Below are 20,401 nucleotides of genomic sequence, written 5' to 3'. Positions count from 1 at the left end.
CAACTCGGTCATGGCGCACACTCTTCTGTTGTTCTGAATCTTGACATTCCTGACTCAAGTATCTAGTTCACTTGATCGTGTCATATATTCCCCGGGTGTTCCTGACTTCTTCTACCATTCACTATCTAACTAGCCATTACACCGTTTCCCGCAGGGATAGGCAGAGAAACAACTCGGTCATGGCGCACACTCTTCTGTTGTTCTGAATCTTGACATTCCTGACTCAAGTATCTAGTTCACTTGATCGTGTCATATATTCCCCGGGTGTTCCCGACTTCTTCTAAAATTGACTATCTAACTAGCCATCACACCGTTTCTCGCAGGGATAGGCAGAGAAACAACTCGGTCATGGCGCACACTCTTCTGTTGTTCTGAATCTTGACATTCCCGACTCAAGTATCTAGTTCACTTGATCGTGTCATATATTCCCCGGGTGTTCCCGACTTCTTCTAAAATTGACTATGTAACTAGCCATCACACCGTTTCTCGCAGGGATAGGCAGAGAAACAACTCGGTCATGGCGCACACTCTTCTGTTGTTCTGAATCTTGACATTCCCGACTCAAGTATCTAGTTCACTTGATCGTGTCATATATTCCCCGGGTGTTCCCGACTTCTTCTAAAATTGACTATGTAACTAGCCATCACACCGTTTCTCGCAGGGATAGGCAGAGAAACAACTCGGTCATGGCGCACACTCTTCTGTTGTTCTGAATCTTGACATTCCTGACTCAAGTATCTAGTTCACTTGATCGTGTCATATATTCCCCGGGTGTTCCTGACTTCTTCTACCATTCACTATCTAACTAGCCATTACACCGTTTCCCGCAGGGATAGGCAGAGAAACAACTCGGTCATGGCGCACACTCTTCTGTTGTTCTGAATCTTGACATTCCCGACTCAAGTATCTAGTTCACTTGATCGTGTCATATATTCCCCGGGTGTTCCCGACTTCTTCTAAAATTGACTATGTAACTAGCCATCACACCGTTTCTCGCAGGGATAGGCAGAGAAACAACTCGGTCATGGCGCACACTCTTCTGTTGTTCTGAATCTTGACATTCCCGACTCAAGTATCTAGTTCACTTGATCGTGTCATATATTCCCCGGGTGTTCCCGACTTCTTCTAAAATTGACTATGTAACTAGCCATCACACCGTTTCTCGCAGGGATAGGCAGAGAAACAACTCGGTCATGGCGCACACTCTTCTGTTGTTCTGAATCTTGACATTCCTGACTCAAGTATCTAGTTCACTTGATCGTGTCATATATTCCCCGGGTGTTCCTGACTTCTTCTACCATTCACTATTTTTATTATTTGTTCTAAAACCCAACTTAAGAACCTGTTTTATATTTCTATAAATATGATATGTCTATGATTTAAATAATACCCTTCTACAAATCCCAAATTGTTAGAACTTATTTCGTCAGTTTAATCGAACTAACAACAATTTAATAGAACTAATAGTAGTTTAATCTAACTAACAGCAGTTTTTCGGACTGCATTTTAATTATGTAACATTAACAAATAAATAAGTGAGTAAAATAAATATGAAATAGGTTCTTAGGTTATAACCTATTTGTTAGTTTAGGTGATGAGAATTTAGCTCCATTATTTCTACCTAAAGTGCATATATTATTGTGTTATGGCACCATTTTATTTGTTTGCTTGTTTTTTGGTTATGTTTGCACAACCTTCAAATTTCAAATCTACTATAGAGACTGGACAAACTGAAAACAAAAAATCACCAAAATATTAATGTAAATGCATCATTTTCCATTTCCGGCAACTTACAATAATTGTTTCTTACAGTTATTAACGTGATTTTTAATTTTGTTACTATGCGTATTAAGAAGATGTTACAATAGTAAATAATAACTCTACAAGGTATTGTTTAATAATAAAGTATCCCGTCGTTCATTTATTTTATTTCGTAAGTATGTAGTTCGGATTTAATTGTGTATGAATTTAATAGGTCATTGACTATTATTAGATGGTGCATGACTGACTAAACATCATTGTGAACTTGAAAGTGATCATCTCACTGTGCTTCTGTACGGCTTCGGAGTGATTCAAGAAGGTAAGTTCCTTTATGACGTCTCATAACGTTTCACTACGTACATGACTTCTATAATCAAAGTACTCCTTAAAGCCTTGAGGGTATATTTAAAATAAATCATAATCTGCTTTTTCATAGATGGCGCTAATTTAAATATTTTAGAGAAGTTTGCATTTTATGCTTTAAAATATTAAGATAAATTATTTGTTTACGTCCGTACATATGAATAAATAGGTTTGTCCGTATACAAACACAATTGTTTCAAGAAATTGTATTTGCATGCTTTTCTTGAAAGAATTGAGGTATTTTATACGGACAAAACAATTTCTTTTTTAGCGACCTTCTAGGTACAAAATATTACTGAGAATTTATTTATAGTAATTTTTTTCTTACTTCTCTCTAGGGTGTCATAGGATGTTGTGGAGTTTTGCAAAATAAATGTGGTTTCTTTCTCTGAATATGATTTTATAATTATTATTTTTTGTATTTTTTATGTAATTTAAGTGTGATGAATACGCGGTCTAGTGGAGGATTTTGAATAGTTTATTTTCGGTATATATTTGTTGCCATTTGTGGTACATCAAAACTATTGATAATTTCAATCGAAGACGTTGTTATCGGTACTTTCAGTATGGTCTTAATGATTAATTTTTGAATTGTCTTCAGGTTATGTATTTACTTAAATACAGCATATCCCCATCCTATGATTTCACATTCGATTCGAGAATGACATAAAGCGTAGTAGACCTTATTTTTTTACCACGTCTCTTTAGATTTTAAATAAATATATGTAAGGCTTGTGAGTTTTCTGTAATACTTTTGATGTGTAAATACCATTTACGATATTCATGAATTAATACTCCGAGATATTTTATGCTTTGTTATTTTTCTATAACTGCGCAATGACATTAAACATTATTTCTATAGCATTCGTGTAATTTTAGTTCTAGTGATTTAAAATTTTAGCCCCTTGAGTCCATTGAAAATGTTACATATTTAGTTTTGCTTATGTTAAGTGTTAACGAGATAATTTTCACACAATTTTGACGTGCACTGAACCCTTGTTCATCCACATAAAATGTTTTCGTCTAATTTTCTTCATGAAATAATATAACATTATCATCAACAAAACTGAATTTGTTTCCTTTAACGGTAAGGTTAATGATATCATTTATATAGATAATAAATAGAATCGGTCCCAGTCACAGACATAGGAATTAATAGACGAGAAGATAATGGCGAGGGGTAAAATCAACTGTTGAAGAACGAAGGGAGTGAAGCTGACTGTGATTCGTCAATAAATCAATCTGACAGTAAATAGGCATCTCGCATTATAATATCACCATTTACTTCTTAAAAGTAAAATCTGCTTTTGAATGAATAGACATTTTTACATGGGAGCGCAAATTACTCGCCACGTTATGAACAAATTGCGAAGTCCAAATTCGGCAAAAAAATTCGGTTCTATTTTCAGAGTCGAATATTTCGTTTAAGTATTTAGTTAAGACACTTTTATAAATGTTCATAATTTACTTCCCAGCAACCAACCAGCTTTGTGTTTCGCGTCCAGACGTTTCTCGATGTGATAGTAACAACTGATTCATATTATACGATGTGAATATGCTTAAAATAAAGTAAAATAATGCTTATATATGGAATGTAATACGACAATTGGGTTTATTCTCTTTTTCACATCTATTTTTACAAGTTTTCATAGTACAAGTCAACATTTTGCCGTGTTATTTCGTAAAATGAACCGATGATGCCTCGACCATAGTTCGCACAAGAATGATGACGTCACGTTTTCAAATTTCACTTGAGGCCATACGCGAGCACAGCCGGCTCCAATGGAACCGGTATGGGGAGTGGGGATAATACGCTTTTAATCACTTAGGGCAGGTCTACTAATATTCATATGTCTATGGTCCCAGTACACTATCTTGCAGGACGCCATACTTTAGTGGCAATAGTTTTTTTTGTTTGCCAATTTTTCTTGTTGTTCTCGCCCTGTTATACAAGTCGTCAAAAGGTTCATTGTCTTTTCGGCCATACCTATATTTTTTAGCTTCGACAGTAATATTTTATAGTCTATTGTGTCAAAAGCTTCTATATTCTTTATGGCTATGCTTGTTATGGCATCAGTGGTACTTAGATGTTACCTTTTGGGCTTATGATAATATATTGTTTTATCCTAGAAATTTAACTATTTGCTGTTTATTCATTAAATTAGTGCCATCTATGATGAAAGGGAACATTATGAATTCTTTTAAGTATATCCTTAAACCAGCTATTATAGAGGGCTCCTGTTTATAAGATCCTCACTTACATTTTTACGGAGGCGTTTTATTTAAACCTAAGCGGAAGTGTTATTCTGTCGCGGAACCCGATTGGCGAAACGGCCAAATCGGAAGCAAAGTTTAGGGTGTTCGCGAACGAATGTTTATCTTGAGGAAAGTTCTAGAGCCCTGCCCCTACGTTGCAGCGTACAATATTTCTCTCCGGATGAAAGTAATTTTGTAGTAGGTACCTATCTAATCACATAATTTTTATTTGTTTATTTAGTCATCTTGTTAGATCACATCATGATTATTTGCTTTGATACACAATCTTGTACGTGCATAAATGAATGCTTACAAATGTTCATATTTCTTTTGAAAATCTATAAATGTTAACTATTTTACAAATTTGTACGGGATTTTTGTATTTTTGTGTCTGGCAATGATTATATCCTATGAAAATAATGCGCCTTTGAGTGTAAATATAGTGATAAATGATATCTATCTCAACGATTATTATTAATAGTAAAGAATATATAAATGAAATCAGGCGATTAAAATATACCTTGCACCATAACCAAATACCCAAAACATTATCACTGAAAAAGGTCTCCGTGATTTTAAAATGAAATAACTAAGTGTGTATTGGTATACTGTTTGTTTATACACCAAAACACGCAGATTTTTTTTATTTCCTAGACACTTTCATTTCAAACATCTAAGCGATAGTCGACCGGGAGGGGGGAAGTTCTCTCTTTTCTTAAAAGTTTATGAATTGTATCCCACGATACTAATGATATACCACGATAACTCTTTTCTTAAGAGTTTATGAATTGTATCCCAAGTCAACAGAAGTTATATCAGGGCTATGGAATTTTTCTTGTGTGGTTTGTTTACGAGGAAAAAAAATCCGGGTTCTGCAACATTTAAGAGAGAATCCGTACCCAGCTTCGATGAGGTCGATTATCGCTTAGATGTTTGCCGTAAAGCATGAACTCGCATCGAAAGTGTCCAAGTTATGTAATAAAAAATAATATTTTCTGCGTGTTCTGGTGTATAAACAGTATACCTTTAACACACACTTAGTTATTTCATTTATAAATCACGGACACCTTTTTTTGATGATGTATGTCGGAAATTTTTCTCTGATTATTGTTTTAAAAAACAATTGTTTGCCATTGACGCAATTTAGGCCATACCTTTAAAATAAACTTGAATCATTAAAATAGGTACCACCTTTTTGAGCGAAGTTACCATAAGCCTTCCTCTACCTTCTTATAAAGAAATCGACTATATATTAACCTGGCACTAATAATGATTATAGTGATTACCTATAAATAGGTATGACGTGCTAATCAACTAAACTAAAATATCGTGACAGCTCGGTAGGTACTTTATTAGCCGACACTTGACGCAATCATTGTTGTGACAACGACTTTAGAAAATTCCTAACTAATTGAAAATATTTACCTTATTGAATCAAATACTCAAAAAACACACACATATATTGATTTTAAGTACTGGCTCATGTATAGTGGCGGGGAAACGCAGCACGAACATTGCATTAGGTGTCTTGATTACGTCGTAAAATATTACCTCGCCAATACAGCAATGATGCTAAAAACTAGGCCCCGTGTTGGCGAGTGTTTAATAGTGTACCCAATAATGATATTATTTCCCTTTGTTTGGTGATTTCGTCATATTTTGCACGCCAGCCGAATATAAACTCCACAAATCCTTTTTGATATGGGAGTATCCTGGGTTTGCAATAGATTTTGTTTCCCTTTGTGTTGCTGATTCCATTTTATCCAGAGGTATTGAATGTATTCCCTTAGCAAGGTATAGCCTCTGAAAGCATCGGCTATCTGCAAAACCACCTAGATCACAAGGCCGGTACATTGAATCAAATCGGCCTCCTAACTTGTATGGGAACCTCCAAAAAATGTATCTTTTATTTATTTTTGAAAATTAACTAAAACATTTAAAAATGTTTTAATAAATAACAAAAAATTTAACGATAATTTTTGTAGAATCTCGTGTAAGTTAGGAGGCTGCTTCGAATGAGTGTCCCGGCCTTGTGATCTAGGAGGTTTTGCCATATGTAACTAGTGACTAGCAACTGGCAACTCTTCTCTGTTGTATTCTGTATTCACCTTCCCTTACCCGTCCAACACATACATGCCTCGGGTCGTTTGTTAAAAAAAGATATTGTTTAGTTTCATTACCAGATCTTTTTATATTTATTTTATTTGGAAGAGTGAGATAGGTGATGCAAGAATGAGAGCGCGAACGTGTGCGCAAGGTTTTAATAATCTGCACCATTGCTATTCTGGGGTTACGAGTGACAGGTCGGGTTTACGTGGTTTATAGAGTGAATAAGTTATAATATATATATATATATATATATATATATATATATATATATATATATATATATATATATATATATGTGTGTATATCTGAGCTGGACTTCTTAATTACTTCCCCCGATATGGCAAGGATATTACAATAATTATTTAATCATTGAAGGCAATATTAACGACTCTCGAAAAGACAGAAAAATATTCAATCGCACCTAGGAATTGAACCCACGACTTCTTCCTTGCGTTGATTGTTGTCTGACAACTAAGCTAATTCTTCCATATCAACTTACTTCATTTTTAACTTACATCTTTGACTTAGACTGAGGGCTACCCAACATTATCTTATTTTTCTTCAGTTCCCAGATGCGACTGAATCTCTTTGTCTTCTGTTTCACATCTTTCACCTGAGAGTCGTTAATATTGTCTTCAATGATTTAGTATTACAATTTGAATTTTTACAATTTTACTCATTGTTATTTCACTATAAAATTGAAAAAAAAGATAACTCTTAGTATCTGAATGCAAACAAAATAAATGGAAAATGGCTCACATTACGTTTTTTGTAACTAAAATTACCGATACCGATAAAATATATAAAACCACACTTATTTAATCAAACAAATATATTGCGAACGTTATCGTCACCTAATTTTTTGTCGTTTCATATAAAAATAATTAATAAAAAATTCACAAAGTCTTGTAAGTTTTTTTTTAAATCTGTCAGTTTCTACGGATATAAAGGTTAGAAAATTCGATTTCCTAAATCATCTGTAAACGCAATTCACGGAAAACAATTCTCGCCTACCGAGTGCAGTTATAAGTTTCTAGTAGTAGTAGTAGGCCTGCGGGTGATACTACAAACATCCAAATGGCCCCCGACAATGAAAAGGTTCCCCACCCCTGATTTAATGTATCAGAAATATATTTAAAAAGTGTTAAACATTTACCCCCTTACTAATATTTTAAAATCTACATAACTGATAAAAAACCATTTACCCTGCATTAATGATTGTTTATTAGCTGTGTAAAATTTAAAATGCGTTTATTAGTAAGGACCCTAGTGTGTCTATCTATCGAGTCGACAACCCATCTTCTCTGATCTTCACAGGTTACCCAAATTATCACCAAAGGTTCAGGGTTTACAACCCTGGGCAAAATCGAGGACGTTGGCGCGAACTAATATTTTAAGTAAATTGACATTGAAGTTGTACTATTACATGTTGATTTCTATAAGATTGTTTATTATTTGTATTACAGGCTGACTTTGTACTAAATAATTTATCGCAATAAAAGTGTGTACCGGACAAATAAACGTATATTGATTTTAAATTATTATTAACACATCCGTTTTGGTGGCTTTTCTATAGATAGAGCAATAATAATAAAATAACTCATGGGTTTTTCTTATCAATGCAGAATATTTAACGCTGGTAAATATAACTTCCAATTGATGACAAATATAAGATATCTGGTTATCTTTTATGACGTACACGAGATAGGTAGCTCTCGATTGACAAATAAAATTGATTGACTCAGTGTCAATTTGCGTCATTTCGATTCACATCATTTTTTATTAGCGGTTTTAAATTATTTTTGTATGCATTTGTCTCACGACTTCGATAAACTTGATTTGTTGAATATCGTTCAGTAGAAGTCTGTCTGGAATTGATTGACTGATAATTTCTTCCGACTTGACTACAATATTTTTCACATAAATGTAACCCCTGCGAAGGCATGCGTGTAGGGTAGATACCGAAGGCTGCTATCTGCTCTAAGGTTGACCCTGGCGTCCGGGGTAGGTACCTAAGTGTCTACCCGCCATAAAACCATCCTCTAAGGAATGTACTTCCTCCGTCCCTTATTTGATATTCCTTTCCGCTATGGCAGCAAAAATCCTATTAACGGTATTTTCTTCATTTTGGCATTCATCAAATCTTTTGTATTTTGATAAAATTTGAATTGTTCTCTTTCACAAATCTAGTATGGTTCAACAATAAATACACCCTCCTCCATTAACATGATTGTTTACACTTCACCGATTAATTCCATAGAAGCATCGATTAGTTATAAGTTCGGAAATTGAACTCGCGACGGCAAAGCGCACATTAAATGCGAATTGTAAATTAAATTCAAAAGTACCAAGTTAATTACAATGATTAAAGCAACATAATAAATATTACTGTCGATGTTAATCTATTCTACATAGATGAATTTAGTAATGTTATTTCTCATGAAACATTTTTACTTATAAAATTTTCTTTAGAGTTGCAATCGCAGTGATTATATTTACATAAAATTGCACTTTACATTTTATACGTTATGCCATTTTATTTTGTGTAATACATTATGTATTCTTGAGTCGGCTACCTCTTTTGGAAGCGAACGATTTTTAGTTTTGTAGATTGCAGATGCACTCCGTCCGGGGCAAAGTTCGTAGCCGATGTGTTTCCCAATGGTTGGTGTTTCAAGTCATAATCGTTTGCTCCGAAGATGGAAGTTGGTGTTGCAGCTCCGGTCTGCGGTGTAGACATGAATGAGTGGAAGCATGTTCAAAGTTGCTCAATTTCTTAAATAGAGCATTACAAGCAAGTACCTACTCTTACCATTCCTTTGATTATATTACGCCGTGGAATATTAATATCGTTATTTCTGTTAGAAAAGGCGGAACACTCATGTATAGAGTTACTCGGTAAGTTTTTACGAGATTTAGTTATCTTTTGTCCATGTTCAAGGCCCCGTAGTAAGCGTTCAAAGATGGTTTGATAGGGAGATATCTAAATACGAATGATATTAAAAGCGAAAATCGTGACAATATTTAATAAAACATGGCTTGTTTGAAATGGAGCAAAAATCTTTCTATAAATGCTTTAGTTGCATTTAAAGATACACTGTAAATTTTTTCATGCCTATAAAATATTAAATAACGGAACAAAACGCGTTTTTAATAATTTTCGGAGCTTACTTTGCGATTTATTTACTAGTTCCTTAAATTCAGAAGTCTTCATTTAATTTAAAATATTTGGTCAGTCAGTAAGATTTGTAATAATTAATTACTCTAGGTTCGCTTTGTCACAGAAGTTATTAAACAATGGAGGGGCTAAATTATGTTGATGATCCGTCTTCAGCTTCTCTGCATGTTTGAATACTTGGAATTTTGCAGTTATATAAAAAAAGAAAACATTTTTATTGTGTTACTTTATTTGTTTCTTGTTAATTTTTTAAAATCGACGTACGAAATAGTTGCATTGATTTTTCCTTGGGTTATAGAGACATTATGCATTCGGGCAAAGGCACCAAATTATCCATTAATTTTGGCTTAAAATCAGATGTCATCTTGCAAACACTATTTATAAACCCATCTGAGAAATGTACAGAGACCGAAAATTGACTGTAGATAATATTTTTTTGTTACGGGCGTATTTTAAACACAGGTTTTATCGCTGAGCTCGCGTTTGTGTGTTTTAAAATTTAGGCTGCCGATTCAGAGACGCCAAGCCTTCTTTTATAGCGCTGAATTTTCCTGGTATCCTTGCGGTGCTATCAACCCATACAAGATAAGAACATTTTGTAATATAACGCTGAGATTTGGTATTCAACTATTTGGTAAGTAGCTATATCGTCAGCGTTTTTCTCCTTGTCAGGTATTTTTTTATTGTTTACTTCCGAGTTGTAGAGACCAGTGTCTAAAATGTCTAGATATCCAGCGTGGAGAACTAGGCGCTAGTGACTAAGAAGTAAAGTGCCCGCAGCTAGTTGGACTAGCGGGGCTAGGAGCGTTGACTTGTAACCCAAGAGGGTTGTTTAGATATTTAGGCATTGCGGGTGCGGCCACACTGAGAAATGTTTGTTCAGTAAAGGGTTTTGACGTAGGGCGTATTCGCATCTATCTTAATTTTTATCATTACTTACTATCTTGTTTTTTTGATGTACCGCATTTAAAAAAATTCCACCAAGTTGTCATGTTTGAATTATGAAGTGTATCCTACAACACTTTGGACGGGTTGTTTCGTAGAACTTGAACAATTCTTCAAATTTCAAAGTTAATTTTCAAGTTCTGTGAAAGATATTTTTAAGTTCTGTTTTTATTTCAATTCTTTCAAGCAACTAGCCTATAGTGATATAATAACAGAATTTGAATAGGACTTTCACAGAACCCGTAAATGAACGTTGAAATTGATGAATTGTCCAAATTCTCCGAAACAACCCGTCCTTAGTCATTGTATGTATTTTGTATTTGTACAATATAATACACGAGTTTGTCGTTTTTGCCACCAAATCAATTAGATAATAATATATGCACAAGACAATATTATTTAAACGCCGTCGGTTGTAATATAATAATTCTACGTATTATTGATATGCGCATGCACACTATGCACAATCTTCGATACCTACAAATATATTATTATATTAGCTTCTCCGGCTTCGTTCTTAAATCAATATAAGAATAACGAATAACATGATTAATGATTAATTAATTTTATAATTGTCGAGCAGAATTTGTTGCAAAGCGGTGCTCTGGCTCCTTGTCTTGAGGTCGCGGGTTCAAAACCCTGCCAAATGCAAAACTATAATAGTATTAGATTATATTATACAATTTATTGACGCTGTTGAGGGACAAACATTCGAAATATTTTTATATTTTCCTCCCACTTGTTATTCCGTCACATTATTTTTTTTTCTTGTCTCACGAAGTGTCATACTAGTGCCATCACCCCACTGTTCGGGGCTAGTGGGGCGATGGCATCCCAAATTTGAGGTATGTTGAGAGGTTAACGGAATGGGGGAGGAGAAGGTTAGGAACTGTTTTCTTTAAAAAAGATGATATTTCACTGAAGAGAAACGAATGTAGAGAAAGTGTAGTATGAACATTGAAGGTAACATTATTTACAACAGCTATTTATCTGAAATTTAAAGTACCTAAATATCCCTTTATAACATTCTCTAGTGGATAGTTGGAGAAGATAGATTAGATAGGTAGGTGTTAAGCAATAATTAATTTAGCATTTGAAACTCGTTGCAAAGAAAGGATCGTTATCTCTGAATACATTATTTGAATGGTCATGCTTTTGGGATTAAATCACTCGCAGGGAGCTTTAAATTGGATGTCCAATAAGTTGGGGGGGGGGAGTATGAGGTAGGATTAAAGGGTATGTAAGTTTTTCGGTTTTTCGTATGAATGACATATGTTTCTACCTACCAATCTAACCCCTTTGTTGTGGATTTTCCCTTTAGAATTATGTTCCACTCTTTTTATGCACGGTGTTGCTCGTTGTGACTCGAATTACTCGAAAAATACCCACCACAAAATCGACTTCAAATGTGATGTAGATTCACTAGTTCCCCGCATGTACCACTATTTTCCGGTCACCGTGTACAGTAGTAGTTGTTACAACCCGGATTCACCCGACTTTCAATTATTTTTGAAAATTTTGAAACCGCTAGGCGATAAATATATCAATTAAAAATTATTAGTGAGTAGAAATATACTGATACAAAGTGAGTGTTGTATTTCACGAAATAATACATTTTCTAAAATAATTTTTGCCTGCCGCAACAGCGACACCACAATAAGAATGGACTACATTATTTAACGTCTCCGTTGTTTTTATAGGGTAGTAGTATTATTTGAAGAATTTATCACGCAAACGTGTGACTTACTTAATCTTCGTGTTTGATTTATGCAATGAAAGCATATAAATCTAAAGGCGCTGTGCCAAAGTTGAAAAAATAAATATTGTTCGAATAATTATTGGCCCGGATTTATAGCTGGAAAGTAGATTCTTCTGCCGCAGTGCGAACTTTTCGTATCAAATTCCACCCACATACTCGTACATGGGCCCAAGATTCCGCTCCGCGCCTGACGGGGTAACTAAGCCCGTGTTATATGGGAGAATAAATTGCTCAGAATCATGTGTTTACATAATATTATAATGTATAATATAAGTGAGAATTGATCTGAATCATTGTGAAATAATGTTTTTTACAATTTGTTAACGTGATGAAGTGGCCATTTTCAATTAAAAGGAACAAAGCTATCAAACGGTTAAGTTCTGGTGACATCAAATTTGCTTGTCTGAGTTTTATTAGACTCTTTTTATTATTTAAACTACTATTATAAGCAACCTCAGCAATTTTGTTGTCTTAGGGCTATGAAATATCCATTGCCAAGCAAAGTATTGGTAGACCACGCTTCAAGACTTTTTTGGGCGTGACCCATATATGTTGAAGTGTCACATTACGCTATAATTTTCCTCAGGAGAGGCGATTATATCAATTGGGGAACTGCCGCCGAATATCATTTCTTTATATGGGATCTGTCGCCTTGATAGACGATAGCCGCGTGATCACGGCGCTTCGTAAATTGATCTCATGCTCCTCTCCTGCCGTAGGTAGGATAGGGGGTCGCATCATTTTCAAATATAGCCTGTCTAGTATCAGATCACGGCGCATCATCGTCGCTACGCCCACACTTTATAACACATCATCTGTCAGGTATCTGGGATTTTATGACGAGCGATATCGAGTTCTATTAAACGCTTTGATGCGTGTAGCGTAATCTGTCACCCCTTTATGGTTAAACGTAATGTATGTTGTCATCTTCGCGTTTATATATGGCGTTAATTTAACTATTTCATGAAAATACACTTTTTACAAGTTATGCTTTTAAATATTTAGACGAATTATTGTTATGAATACGTTACGTTTTCCTTAAATAGAAAACACCGTTATTTTTATCTGTTCTGTGTTTAAAAATTAAATTCTCTGGCGAAGCCGAAGTACTAAATAACATGCAAGGTACTTTCCGTTACACACTAACTCCATATATAATATTGGCTTGAGAAGAATAATTTATAAAATCAGTTTCGTATTTTCGCTTCCCCAAAATTCCGACATTTACCAAATGGATCAACATTACCCTACTCTACCCTCTTATTCACAACGTAATTTGTTTAATTTTTTTAAACTTTCTGCGTACCTAAGATAACATATTTTACTATTCTAAACTTATTTTACAGCTTCAGCTATTATAACCTTTACACAAAAGTCTCATTTCCTTATGAAGTCGCATTTAAAAATGATAACTGTATTTATGAATAAAAATTCAAAAGAAAAATAGAGCTACTTTGCGTTTGAATGTGAAAACTCCCTGAATAATATTTCAATGTTGGTGCTTCAATCGTCTCGTTCAGATATTATGAAGGTTTGCCGGCAAACACAATAGCGTAGGGCTAGCTCATAATACACTTTCGGATTTCTATTGTATCTAAGTAGGTTTATATTGCTCTGAGGGATCAAAAACTATACAAGAAACTCGTGAACAGCTTAAATCTCAGACGAATAAATGCCTTATTTGTATCTAGGGGGAATATTTTTATATTATGTTACAGTTGTAATATTAATTTAGTTATTGACGGTCTCCGTGGTTGATTGCATACGGTCCTTGGCTTAGAATCAGGATGTCACGGGTTCAAATCCCGGTGTGCGTAAGTAAATTTTACTTTCTTAATTTGTGCTTTTTCACAATTTTTTAATTTAATATAATATATACTATATTTGCGGCACATTCCAGAGTGGTAGATAGTTTCAGTATCGGCATAGTAAATACCACCATTCAGTTTTGAAACGTTGCTTGAAATGAATTTAGCCGCCTTTGATGACCAGATCTGAATAGCCAGGTACTCACCCGCCTTCCCTTACCAGGCCCTTCCTCTCACCGTCGGGACCTTGGGAGCAGTTGGGACGCTTGTGGTATTCGCATAAAAATGATAATAGTAGCGATCTTTTTTAAAATAATATAGTTATGCTCTGTGGTTTTATGATGTGTAATTTGCGACAGCATATTTATTTTCAATATTACACCACACAGCAGTTCCAACTGCCCGATGATTGGGGAATTATGGCATTTCCGCTGATGTAATGTTGGGAAAAATAACAGTAAGGTTGTGAAATTACTGGCTATTGTAATATGATCACTAAAAATAGCCAAAGCCATTAAAGAGACTTTTGATTCCGAATGATGATTTTTCACCACACGGAAAAAAATAATATTGCTGATTTATTAAAAATCTTTTTAAATTATTCGTAATCCCGTTAAAAACTGAATCGCAGGCTGTTTCGTGATAAACAAGTCCCAACAGAATTCAGGTCTAAACTAAAAACTTACCTTTTTAAGATGTCATATCCTTAAATTAAACATACCATTCCTGAGAGAAAGTCCAATTTTCCAATTATGTCCTAAATCCTGTATCTGAATTTCGCTAATAAACAATTAGTTAATGTTAATTAAGTGTTAATCTCAAGTGACCTACCTAGGTAAGTATGGTATTGTATATTACCTATCTCCTTATATAGTTAGTAGATCATTGTAGAAGTTTGTAATATATTTGTACAGCGCCCTTGAAGTGATTTTGCACAAAAACGGCGCTTTATAAATCATCCAAATATCATTATTATTATAAACTTTTAAAACATTCTTAATATATCGGAACACGTGTTCATGCACCTGCACCATGCTGCTAATATATAATGACGAGATGCGAAAATATTATGATATTTTTACGAACACGTGTTCCGACATAGTGACAATACATCCTCTTTTACTAAAAGTTTAACCGGAAACCTATCAATTCATTCGTTAAGGGCCTGCAATCCCATTTAAACGGTTTACGAATAATTTGAAGAGATTCTTAATAAATTAGCAATATTTTATCAGTGTTTAGTTTTTTCCTTGAAGGACGATACCGAAAACTTCTTCACTATAAATCGTCGTGTAAATCAAACTTTTAATGAATTCAATACAATTCTCGTTCGAACCTTTCGTGTTATGTTTGTCAGTATTTCGATCGGTATGTTATGTCGATTATGCAGAATATAAATAACTTATTTTAATATTTAAAATAAAATTACGTAATCTGTATAAGCGTCAAAAAGTCTGCTACATGTCGTAAAGTTATTTCTTTTACCCTTTTATTGTATTCATATCTGGCTCGTGTGCCCATAAATGAGCCTCCCAGGAATTGTGTTTATATTTCATTGAAAAAAGTGAGATTTCCTCCACTTTGAAGGCTGGCCTCCTTTCATTCTGGAAATGGGACCTTTGGGAGAACATTTTAATTCATACCCCGGAATGGCCTTATGTACACCCGACTTGCGTAATATTCATACATCGCCCCACCCATGTATAACGTATACTAAACTTAGAGTGGGTTCTCTCGGTGCCAAATTGGCAACGTGCTCTGTATGTATTGTGTTACCACTTCCAACTTTTCGTCGTGTTGTTATTGTGTAATTAAGTGATAAAATGGCGACTTCAATAAAACATATCACAACCACTTACTTAATGATGTAAATTAAAAAAAACACCACTATTAAATCAAAAAGGATCGGACGTTTCAAAAAAATGATTTTTTCGTCGGGGTAAACGTATAATGAAAATTAACAATATTCAAGACAAACAAGTGTAGATAAATAAGTACCTAAAGATAAAAATATTACAATGAGCGGTGATTAATTAGCTATTATTATTTAGAAATAAAACAATTTTATAAAATAAATTAAATTGTTGGAAATTTGGTAATTATAGCATTTATTTATATAATAAAAACTTTTATAAACCAACTTTTATGTGGACATCAATTTTTTTTATAAATTACCATATCAGATTTTTTGTCTCTTAAATTTTTTAATTTTCATTATACGTTTATCCTGCCGAAGAAACCATTGGTTTTGGATCTTGTCGATCCTTTTTGATTAAATATTAGTTTTACAAAGTTATTTATTTGATTGAAATTAAAATGACACTACAAAGTAAAAAAAAATTAGGAATCTAATTCGTATTTTTTTTCTTTTCAAAAGTTAAAATAAGCACGATTCATAGTTTAATTAGGTGCGATGTTTTTGTTGGTAAAACATGAACAGTGTTTATTAATTTAATCTACTTGTATTTTTTCCCCGCTCGTCTGAATGTAAATATGCCCAGATGGCGCCCTTCGTTGTCACTTGTCAGGCGACTGGATGATCCGAAGGTCAGACGGAGACACCGGATGTTTGCATGAATAGGAAAAAAAAACAGTATTTTACCACCCCCTTTGTCTGCTTGACCGGAATAGGCAAATGTCACACGCTTTCATCCATATACATTACAGGTAGCCAGACACCTACTTTTAAATTGGTCGCGTCTTTGTCACTTTCAATTACAATTACAACTCACTATTAATGTAATGTAATTATTCACTTCTCGTAAGACCGATGCGGATGACGTTCTGGAGGTCACTTTCCATTTTGTTTCATTACTTTGTAACATACACTCAATTTTTCAAAAGTTTGTTTTTTCTTCGAAAGTGTCACAATGAATCTCTCCACACATTTTTGTTTTCTTTTTGGGAACTCGTAAATCATTGCATAGTACTCACACATTGGGTATTATCATTTTTCTCGCATGGCCTAGTTATTACGTGTTCTAACTGTTGAGATTTCCAAATACGTATTTCTATGCTACGTATGAATAAAATAATTCACTAGTTTTACTCAGGCTAGAAATAAGACTATTTTACTAAACTTGTTATCAAATAATGTCGCATCCTAAATTTAGTTTTTATTTATCTCGTTTTTGTATACTTTTGGTTTCCATGGTTACAACGTATAATTAATTCTATGGGACGAATTTAAAGTTAGAAAAAGTTTAAATGATGATATATTATTAATCAAATGAAAAGTTACATTGTTTTAAACTTTAATATAATGAAATTAAACATAATGTATTTCAGTTGTATCCTAACCTTCTTCTGTACAGTATTATTATAAATTGACTTAAGTACTGACATTCACATTGTACGTACTGTACAGCGTCATCGAATAAGGTGTTATTCAGTTGTTATGTTCAGGTTTTAAAAATTAAATAACTAAGCATGTATTAAAGGTACACTATTTATTTATACACCAAAACACGCGGAAAATTTTATTTATTTTTTACATTACTTGGACAATTTCGATACGAGCTCCTTCTATTGACCTTCTTCCAGGTATGGTGAATCGTATCAGGAGTCAAGTGGCAATTAAATCTCTTGAGTTGCCGATCCCGGATTTTTTCTACGTAAACAATGTTTTTACGATAACCCCATAAGAAAATGTTAGGAAAGGAGTTAAATCAACAGAACAGCACGAAACAGCAGGATGGAGCGCTGCCTCACTACATCATTAACGTGCATCAAGCTTTCAACAATAGATCCCCTAGTCGTTGGATTGGTAAGAATAGTCCTGTTTTGTGGATTTTTTCTTCTGGGTTTATCCGGGTTGACCTATATATAAAGTTAAACTAAAGAGAGAGAGAAAGCATATAAGAGGACAGAGCACTAGAGGGTGGGTGGAGGACGGGTAGGGGGAGGGTAGGGGCGACATGGGGGAGAAAGGCAACAACTTTAAAATTTGGACTTTTGGCTCCTTTATAAACGAAAATAGTTGACATAATGTATACATTATGATAAATTTATTCAAAACAAAGTAAATTTTATTTTAATTAATATTTCAAGCCAAAAAGTGATTGTTTTATTCGATAATAACATATTAATCGAATTTAGAAGCTTGTATTCACTTGACTTGCGAGTTGTGTTTGAAGGTTCGATTCTCACCGCGGAATTTTCCAGTTGGGTGATGTGAACCGACCCTACAAGAATGGCGTTGCAATATGGATATAATATTTAATTTAATAATAATATTCTGAATACCTTCTACTGTTTTACCAGAGCCAATAGGTTTTTTGTAGTTTCCTGGACCCTTACTTGCATTGATACCCTATTTAAATCCTTATACATTTACCCTCATGCCTTATACTTATATTCTCCCCCTTTTCCGAGAACTTCTTTTGCAGCGTCCTTCTCCTTCGGCTTTTAATCCACCCTTTCGCCTTCGAGGCGGTTGCGGCAGGTGCTCTTCGGCTTGATTTACGACCTCGGAATGGAAAATTTCTGGGAAATTTATTTGGCATTTGATAAACCGACCTTTTGTGTTTTCTGGATTTTCCGGCGATGCCTCTCAGCTCCCCAGTCCCCAGCTCGAGGAGCAATATCGATCTTCCGGAAATAGTCGCTCACGACTGTGAGCTTTTACTACATCCGAACTGATTGTAGCTACAATTGCCTTAGTTGCTCGTCAAATCGTCATTACCATGGTTAATAGCAGTTACAAAATACATTATAAATGATTTTTTTCGCTAATAATTGACTTTCTTATTTAAATTAAGTATTCGGTTATTCGACTGATGACTCGCGTAGAGTAATTAGACTTAAAATTTTCAAATTAGACTGTCCTTTAAATCCCCCATATTAAGAAATTGTGCTTATGTAAGGAGTTACAAAATACAATTATGCATGTGTTTAACACTAACATTGATTTTCTTAATTAATTTAGCGAGCCCACACAGCTGACTGAAATAAAATTTGTTAGTTTTACTGAAAAAAAAACTTGATTCTATTATTTTTCTTTCTTCTCTTTTTCTCATCCCTTTTTCTATTTGTGTTAAAAAATATGTTCAATAACAGTGAAGTAAACACAACGAATGCTCATTGAAATAAACTTAAATGCCATAAAAAGTTGGTTATTTCGACGCAGAACGATTTAATCTGTCTCTTTTTTATCAAAATTTCTCAATCCATTTGAAAATATTGAAAAATTATTTCCATTCGATTTACTTAAAAAATCTGTATTTATTTACTGTATATCTGATATTTGATAACTGTGTGTCGAACGTTGGCAACTAATAAAATTGGATAGGTTTGTATAGTATAGTGAAGACGCTCAGTTGGCAATACAGTAGCAGTTATTACCTACTACATTCATAACTTTTCAGCCGGCATGTGCAAACTTAACGGTTCAAACTTCAAATGGAAAATGTCACGCTCTACGTACGTTTGCAGCGGAGCGGTGAAGAATATATCTTCGAAGTTTTGGTACCTACCCTTGATTTAAATTGTAGGGCAAAGGTTATCAACCCTCCTGGCGCTCGGGGACTTGTATAAATGAAATAATTATCAATAAAGTTACTTCACCGAATTAAAGTTTTAAATATGTGTAGTTGTTTTTAATCATATTTGTATCGTGAATTCAGGTTGGTTGTTTTAATTTACCAATAGCAATTTTATTGAAATTTGTTATATAGGTTTTTGGGATTCACGTTTTAATTTGAATGCGTATTTATTGTTTCCCGATAGATAAATACTTAATGAAACGGAAGTTGTTTTATCTGAGCATTCCATTTCCAGAATATTGATTATGAGGTACGCAGTAATTATTATTGTAAGTTATCACAACACTGTAAAAAAAGTAGGATAATGAAATGCATGATAAAACACCTTTTATTTTATTTTCTTTGTGAGGAAATTTATTCAAATCTAAAATAATGGCAAAGAAATGCGTTTAGGCATTTTTTCCTAATCTTCTTCTATTCTATTTATGAGTAAACTTCTTCAACCCTCAAAAAAGGTAATTAATTTTTTGGGGTACTTTCTTTATTAATGAATTAATTTCTGTTTATTTTTGTGACCAATGCGCTCCCCGCATATCAGGTTAAAATCCTTCTAATTGGATCCCCGCAGTAAATGGCCCGGAGTGTCACCGCAGAATAATCTGGCCGCAGAGTTTGCAGCGCCCAGCGGAGTATATAGTAGACAGTAGTACGAGTATAAGCAGCAGACAGTAGCAAAGCA

At 34.1% G+C, this 20,401-nt stretch overlaps 1 protein-coding gene across 10 annotated transcripts in view; it reads left to right on the top strand.

The window, feature by feature from the left end:
* bsk (mitogen-activated protein kinase dJNK) overlaps nt 1-20,401 on the top strand; it is a 205,641-nt gene that overhangs the window by 58,771 nt on the left and 126,469 nt on the right. For 2 of the 10 annotated variants that reach the window (XM_089646395.1, XM_089646166.1), the window contains exon 2: nt 1,994-2,080. The exons of the other annotated variants lie outside the window; for them this stretch is intronic. The gene's annotated coding sequence lies outside the window, so the exon portion shown is untranslated. The remainder of the gene's footprint in view (nt 1-1,993; nt 2,081-20,401) is intronic. 10 annotated transcript variants of the gene reach the window in all.

This window comes from Hesperophylax consimilis, chromosome 1, assembly GCF_061612785.1.
Source record: "Hesperophylax consimilis isolate HC1 chromosome 1, BYU_Hcon_1.0, whole genome shotgun sequence".
Lineage (NCBI taxonomy): Eukaryota > Metazoa > Arthropoda > Insecta > Trichoptera > Limnephilidae > Hesperophylax > Hesperophylax consimilis.
The sequence above is the reverse complement of the archived record's forward strand: the minus strand, read 5'-3'. Positions and strand labels throughout refer to the sequence as shown.